The sequence below is a fragment of the Acanthisitta chloris genome, unplaced genomic scaffold (assembly GCF_000695815.1).
Source record: "Acanthisitta chloris isolate BGI_N310 unplaced genomic scaffold, ASM69581v1 scaffold2239, whole genome shotgun sequence".
In the NCBI taxonomy this organism is placed as follows: Eukaryota; Metazoa; Chordata; class Aves; order Passeriformes; family Acanthisittidae; genus Acanthisitta; species Acanthisitta chloris.
The window spans coordinates 175442-183876 of record NW_008689694.1 but is presented as its reverse complement, the minus strand read 5'-3'; positions in this window follow the sequence as shown (position 1 = coordinate 183876).

The window sequence follows — 8435 nt, the reverse complement described above, 5'->3', positions numbered from 1 at the left end:
CCCAATGCCCACAGAGCTTCCCTCTGTGCTCAGGCAAGAGGGCAATGATGGAGTATTTCCTTTTCCATCTGCTCCTCCAAGAACTGCTCTTCCAGCAGAAGTCGCCCAGGGCATTTCGTAATGCACAGTTAATCCACATGCCACAGAACTTAACATGACTAGACACTTCAGCACAAACAAACAGCAGCTCAACAGAGCAAAGCTGCAACCCCTCAGGCCTCGTGGTGGGTATCGATCAGCCTCGTGCCACCAGGATGGCAGGAGGCAACAAGAACATCCTTGGACTCCAAACCCAAGAGTTCTTTTGACAGGACAAGTGGCAGGACCGGGGACAGCTCCTCGTGGGAGCTTTATTTCCACTCCATGCCCAAATGCAGGGTGACACATGAGCGTGGGGCTGCACTGGTGCCAGTCACTCCAGCTTTGGAGTGGCCCTGCCTGATGCCACATGGCTGGTTGGGCTCTGCAGCTGAACAGTCACCCCAGGGACTGCAGGGTGGGCAGCAACTGCTTCTCATGGCTGCCACATCTCAGCTGGCAGTCAGGAGAGTCACTGCACAGCGAGCAAACAAACCAGGTTATACTTATAATATCATCGAGGTTGGAGGAGACCTCTATGATCATCAATCCAACCATGAGCCTGGCACTGCTGCAACCCCTAAATCATATCTTTCAGTGCCAGATCCACATGCCTCTTGAATACCTCCAGGGATGGTAACTCCACCACCTCCCTGGGCAATACTCCAGTGCCTGAACATCCTCACAGGGAAAGAATTTTCCTGAACACCCAAACTGACTCTCCCCTGTCTCAGCTCAATGCCATTCTAGTCCTCTCCCTGCATCCATGGCAGTGAGACCATCTCCCACCTCTCTCCAGCTGTTTCTCAGTGAGACCATCTCCCACCTCTCTCCTGCTGTTTCAGAGAGTTGGAGAGAACCATGAGGTCACCCCTGAGCCTCTTCTCAAGGCTAACCAACCCTAACTCCCTCAGCCCTTCCCCACACCACGTTTTCTAGACCTTCTGTGAGGAGACTCAACCATTCAAGCACATTTCCAGCAACAGAATTCGGTTAGTTCCTTCAAACAACCAACCCTGAGAGCAGGAGGGACCTGCCCTGGCTGCTGCACCTCCCAGCCCTGCCTGGGAATGGGTTTCATCACCTCCCATAGGATTTCAGCAGCTCCAGACTCAGAGAAACTTGTGCATTCAAACTGTGTCACTACGAGTTGTCAGGAGGTGAATAACTAACAAAGGTGTTATGTGACATTACAAGTGCAAAGGAAATGAGTACAAAGAAGTATCTTCCACCTGCTTTCAAACCCTTCAACTCCCCAGGACAGATCCATGTGGTGTAAATCAGGGGAGAATTTAACTGTGCTGCTTTACATCAGATTAATGCCTAAGGAAGCAACACTTGAGAGAGAGAAGCTGAATTTCTCTCTGAAGCATTTGCTGAGACATAACTTGATGCACTTTGCTCCTCAGCAGGAATGAAAACTGATTTAACAGATGCTGATGCATGGTCAGTGCACAGCTCAGGAGGGATGAACATCACTTCTCACACCCTGAGAGCATCATCTGGGGGCTCCAGGGCTGTCTCCTCTCAGGAGGGATGGACATCACCTCTCACACCCTGCCTGGCTCTCAGCACCATCATTTGGAGGCTCCAGGGCTGTCTCCTCCTTAACACAGCAGCTTTGGGAATTGCCATTTCCCTTAGTTCTTGTTGCTTAGAGAGAGATGTTGCTATTGCATGTTGTTCTAGTCTATTCCCTGAAACAGAGAAACAGCAACACCTTTCCCTGAGATGATTGCAATCCATAACCTGCAGCCACACAAACATTTCTTCCTGGCCTGAAACACCAGGGGCAAATCCTACTGGTACATCAGCAGTTTCCCAGTTTTCTCTGCTCACATCCCTGGCCAGAGCCATTCACCTTCACTGCACAAAGTTCTTCCAACACAGACACTCCAATCGCTTAAATGCTGTTTGATCTGCATCTAAATATTCCTTTTCCCAATATTTACTGCTTTGAATCATTTATCAGCCACTAATCATGTTTCCTTACATGGTTTACTAGGTGATTACAGCCAGTCACAAGCAGTGAGGAGTTTACTCACAGCTCAGCTCCCTCCTGCTCACACAATTTAAGTAAGCAAACAGGGCAAGTACCTCCACTCTTGGTACATCAAACCTGTGTTTCCCTAAGTATTCACCTTCTCAGGGTTTGAACTTAACCTCCAGTCTCATACCAGAACCTTCTGGGTAATAAATAATGCAGAATCATTCCATTAGCTATAACTTAATCAAAAGCCAGAGGAGCCCAGAGCATCAGCCAGGGGATGATTTACATCTCTGATAGGCTCTGCCTGTTCCTCCAGGAGCACATGGAGAGATAAGCTAGGGCAAAAAAAAAAGTGCATTTTCTCTGAATTCAGCTCATGCCACATCTGCCAAGGCCAGGGGGAGCTCCATCCTCCCCGACAGGCAGAGCAGGCTGAGCTGGCAGCAGGGAGGGAGTTTGCAGTAGGATGGCTCAACACCTCCAACCAAACAGCTCCTCAAACCAACACACATTCCTTCCCTGCCCTTCCAACTGTCTCTCCCTCCCACCCTGTCATCACTCTGTCCCTCTCAGCCTGGCACTGCAGAGCTCTGCTACACTCAGGCATTGCTCCAGCCTTAGCCCAGCCATTCCATTTCCAGGCCCCTTCCCAAGTGGGAAGAAGAGAGGACCAAAAGGTGCTCTAAGGCTCTATTTAGTTTTTCCCATCTGTGCTCTCCCTTCCATTCCCAAGCAAAAATCCTGTCTTGGAAAAATATGCACATTTCCTATCCATGTTTGGGATTCCTGGGCACATTCCTCACCTTGGAGCTTCCCAGGAAAAGCTCCAAGCAAGCTGAAAATTGCAGATACCTAGTAGGAAAGGGAAGTCTGGAAATTCCAGGTGTCACTGCCCTGTCCCTGTGCATCACCTCACTATTCTGTCAGCACTAAATCAGCAGCCAGAGCTGATAATGCTCTAAGGATCCTCCCAGGTTTCTGCCCCAGGGTTGCTTCTCAGAGCAGGAGATCCATCCCCAAGGTAGATATTACCTATTTGAAGTGGCTTCTCTGGTGCTGCAGCAGCTTTGGATCGAGGTGACATCCTGCTGCACGGGCTGGGGCACAGGAGCTGTTCACATGCACTGCATTTACCCCTCCCCAAGCCTGAGGTGATGTGACTTGGCCAAAAAAATACCCCAGCAAACTACTGGAGAAGGTTCCAAAGTGCCAAGACACCATCACAAAGGGTTTAGCTGCCAGGCAGCTCCCAAGCTCCACTGATGTGGGCAGGAGCGAGAAGATGTCTGGGAGCATTCTTGCATGGCTGAAGGTCAAGGAATGAAGAACGAGGCTTTGGAAGCCTGGGAGGGGCAGCAGGACCTCAGCCCCAGTAGCCAGCACAGAGTGCTGGGCTGGCAGTGCTGCTGATGCTGTCGTTGCCAGGCTCAGTTGCTAAGCACAGGCACAGAGGAGGCTCCAGCAACTCCTTCCTCCCAGGGCTTGGGAGGGGGAGAGAGGAGGGAGAAAGCCCTTGGGTTTGCATCCCCACCAAAATGTCTGTGGGTGCAAACAGAGTGTGGGGATATGCAGACAGAGCAGTGCTGTCCTCTGGGGCTTCACTGAGGGTGGCTAACCATGTCCTTCCCTTCCCTCACAGCATTCCTGACCTCGGATTGCAGCAGAGCTGTATGGGGGTTTGGCCAGGAAAGTGAGCTGGAAGAAACAACAACACAAGGGAAGGGAAGAGACATTCCCAGCCTTTCATCAATCACACAGTCATAGACTGGGTTGGGTTGGAAGGACCTTAAAGCTCATCCAGTCCCACTCCTGCCACGGGCAGAGACACCTTCCACTTCCCCCAAGTTGCTCCAAACCCCATCCAACCTAGCCTGGAACACTTCCAGCCACATCTTCTCTGGTCAACCCCAACCCCACTGTCAGCCACGAGTGCTTGTGCATCCCATTGCCAAATGAGCCAGGGAACTGCTGCATCCTGCCCTGCTGCACAAGAGCCTTGCACAACAGGCAAGTTTGCACATTTTCCTCTGAAATCAAGAATTACCCTGAAAAAAAATCTGGTTTAACACACAGTTATGGCACTGAGTTGGAATTTGAGAGGTCTTGATTGAGCCTGGACCCATGGGAAGATGCCAACGAGGTCAGGGAACCCTTGTGAGAGGTTTCACAAAACCAAGATGAGTTCACTCAAGTTCCCAAATCCTTTTTCAGAGGGAACTGAGCTGGCCCAGGTTTACAAATATGTTTAATAACCTAACAAGTGCAGACAGATGCCTTGGAGCCTTTACAAGTGCACCTGAGCTGTGCAGCAAACAGATCCTCTTACAACCCCCACTGGGCAAGGCTACACTGATTTAGGCATCTAAATAGCCTTGAAAATCTTGCCCTGGGAGCCCAAGCCTCAATGAAAGCATTCAGCATGATTCAAAAGCTTCTTAAAACTTTCCCTTTCCTTTCCCTGAGCATTTGTAAGATGAACACAGTGTAGATTACATTTTCCCTCACCAGTTCAGATATGGGAACGACTCAGTTCAGCTCAACTCACAAGTGAAATGAAACTGAGAAAATAGAAGTTAATTTGAGGGCAAAGTGACACAAAGGGGGTGGAATACTGCAAGGGACCTTCAGGAAATGTTTGTTTCCACATTGCCTGGCCTGGCCTTCTCTCCCCCTTGTGAGACCAATAATAAAATCTCACTTCTTACCAGTATTTTGGCCTCATTTGTGTCTTAATTCATACTGGGGGAGTTGATCAAACACTCCCGAGTCAAACTGGACAAATCCTAATCAGCATTTCCACTCAGTCTCATTGACAAGGTGCTAATTCTCAGCATCAAACCAATTTTTTTCCCATCTGTATTTCAAATAAGATTTGCATTTAAATGTCTCATCCATTGGCCTTGAACAAGCTCATTTTCATCTCAGGTGTTAGGTCTCCTTTACCTCAAAAGAAAAAGCCAAGGAAGGTGAAATCAGGTTCAAGGTGAAACTCATCTCCAACACAGCTCACAAGCCACAGTGGAGGCTTCATTGAACGATTCCCTCGTGATGAATTGTCATTATTAGTCTCTATTCCCTCTGTTACCAAACTCAAGTCATCAGGAAACGCTTAACAGCAGCTTTAATTCCATTTTGCCCTTAGACTTGTGTCCAGCTACAAAGCTCAACTCTCCCTCAAGGCCAGTGGGAATGAACTTGCCCCAAGGGAGATCTTGGGCCCAGGCACAAATCTCATCTCACAAATCATTTAGAGGACCTGAGTCCTCCTTGGAATTCTCATCATATCAACAGTCTCATCCTTCCACTGATGGAGAATAGGTGGTTTCAAGAGAACAACACAGTGGATGCAGAATTAGGCTGCACTAAGCTCTGAGGGAGTTGCAAGAGGGTTTTTTTTCCCCTTCCCATCATGTTTCACATTCCAGTTTATAAATTTACACATCAATTGATGACTCTGGTTGTCTTCTCATGCATTTTTAACTACGTGGGAAGCACAGAAGTTACACAACTCTACTCTGGGTAGCTGCAGGGAGGGCACTGTCCCCTTTTAGCCCCCAGGGCTCTCAGTGGGGAGACAGAAGTTCTGCAGGAGATGACACAGAAAAAAACTACTTCACCTTATGCCTCCCCCAGAATCCTACACCTTCAGATAGAAAACAAATCAAACACATCCCTTGGAACAAGCAGAAATTCCACTTATTAAAAGCTCTTCACTCTTGCACCACAATCCTCATTTCCCCACACTCTCCAAAGTGAAATATTGTGCATTTACAAGTGCTTTGAGATCTTCCACCAAAGCCTGTGCCAGGCACACAATTACACTTGTATTGTTGTGTTTGAATGACAACAAGAGCCCAACAGAAAGCAACCTCTCCTGGGAATTTTTGTTAGGATCCAAATCCAATTTTGAGTTGATTCTGTTAACAGCTCTTCCATATTCACTTCCTTGAAGTATTGCAGCACTTGATATTTATTACCTAATGCCTCCCTGTCACCTTGAGCAATCAATGAAAGTCACCTGAAGTTGTCAGTACACAGAAAAGTGAATAATTCACTTCCCCCAATGAGACAAAACCCCAAGACAGTCACATGCTGCAAACAGTGAATAGCTACAGAGGTTTCTCACAGATTCTCTGCAGAAACAATGAAACATCTCCATTAGATTGATTTTTTTTCAGTCCATTTACACATGAATTTCTTATAGGCAGCAACAAAACATGAAGTATTACTTCACAGAATCATGGAAGCATGGGGTGGGATGGGTTGGAAGGGGAATGGGGTGGGTCAGAAGGGGATGGGACATGGGGTGGGATGGGTTGGAAGGGGAACAGGATGAGTTAGAAGGGGAACGGGATGGGTTGGAAGGGAATGGGGTGGAAGGGTCGTTGCCGACCCTCCAGGGATGAGTTAGAAGGGGAACGGGATGGGTTGGAAGGGAATGGGGTGGGTTGGAAGGGTCCTTAAAGACCCTCCAGTCCCACCCCCTGCCATGGGCACTGCAAACTATCAGCTCTGCTCAACACTGTGTCCCTCTGTTCTAACATAACCTTGGCCACAGGTGGATGCTCCAACACTAGAAAAGCAGATTGATTTCTGCGCTGATCTGATGCAATTCAGAGCAATTCCTGTGCTAGGAACTAATGTGCCATGACTTGGACACAAATATTCCCAACTAGCTGTGCTGGATCAATCCACCCATGTGGAAGCCCAAACCATTTCCATACAGTTCCTGTACCCGGTGACCTCCATCTCTGTGTAACTAACAAAGAAACTCAGAACTTCTTTCTATTAACATCATCTTGTACGATTTTATTTTCCTTTCACCTCCTCCATTCATTTGAAACCTCATTTTCACCCATTGACATATTCCACTTTATCTTAGTTTTCAATCCCCAAAGCAGATCAATATCTTTCCTCTCCAATCTACATAGCTCTCAATCAAAGAGTTAACAAGGGGTGAACGCAATCGACTCTTAGGTTCAAATTGGGGATTTTTTTTGTAAAAAGTCTCATTTGTTAACTGCTCTCATGGCAAGACAAGGAAAAAACTCCCTGTAAGACCCCTCAGAGTTAGATTCCTGGGGAAAAAAACAAAGGTCATAATTTGTTCTCTAATTTAAGTGCAGGAGCAAATGACAGATCCTCCCCAAAACATCATTTTCTGGAGCACTTTAAATCCAGTCAAGTGAACTTGTTCTTCTTAAAATCACTTGATACAGTTAGAACCAATTCAGCTGTTTGTAAAGAGGCAACAACAGGAGGACCTTGCAGGGTTGGCCCTTAGGCCTTAATTCTTGGCCAAGGACCAGAAACCAGCACTGTATGTGCTCCTCAAAGAAGGTTCCCTGGGCTGTGGGACACCAGGGCAAGATCCACCATAGAATCACACGATGGTTTGGGGTGGAAGGACCTTAAAGCTCATCCAAATCTTCAGCTGTTTGTAAAGAGGCAACAACAGGAGGACCTTGCAGGGTTGGCCCTTAGGCCTTAATTCTTGGCCAAGGACCAGAAACCAGCACTGTATGTGCTCCTCAAAGAAGGTTCCCTGGGCTGTGGGACACCAGGGCAAGATCCACCATAGAATCACACGATGGTTTGGGGTGGAAGGACCTTAAAGCTCATCCAAATCTACCCAGGGATGGAAGGACCTTAAAGCTCATCCAGATCTACCCAGGGACACTTTCCACCAGCGCAGGCTGCTCCAAGCCCCATCCAACCTGGCCTGGAACACTCCCAGGGATGGAGCAGCCACAGCTGCTCTGGACAACCTGTGCCAGAGCCTCAGCACCTCCCAGGGAGGAATTCCTTCCTTCATGGTCAAGACCCAAGAACTTCCCTCAAAATCCCACAATCCTTTCCCTATGTTTTATCTCTAAGCACCATCAATAGTGTTGGACAGTTCCACGAGTTGTTCCTTCAGCACATGAGCTCTCCCAGGGGTTTCTCTAAAGCATCTTCATTAAAGTAACCTACCAAGTACAGAAATTCCAATACAGGTGTTTAAACACCCTTTGGAAAGCTGCAGGATTTGCAGAGCAGGACACCAGAGTCTGTGGAAAGGGAAGGAGCCCTGAGAGAGGTGAACAACCCTCAGACTGGTCACACTGTCCCTCTGATCAGTGCAGAGTTGTTGCCTTCAGGGGTCGTGTTCCACCCAACTCTGCAGAGTCCCCACACCCCCAGGGACCAATTCCCTACCCTTCAAACCCTTCATTATTCCAGCAGGAGGAGCTGAGTTCAATATTCCCAGGCTGAATCCTCCTCCAAGTGGTGCTTAACCTTAATGAAAACATCTCAGGGTGGTTGCTGACAGATGTGCAGTGTCCAGGATTGGTGCCTAACCTTCTCCTAATGGAGACAAACCAAC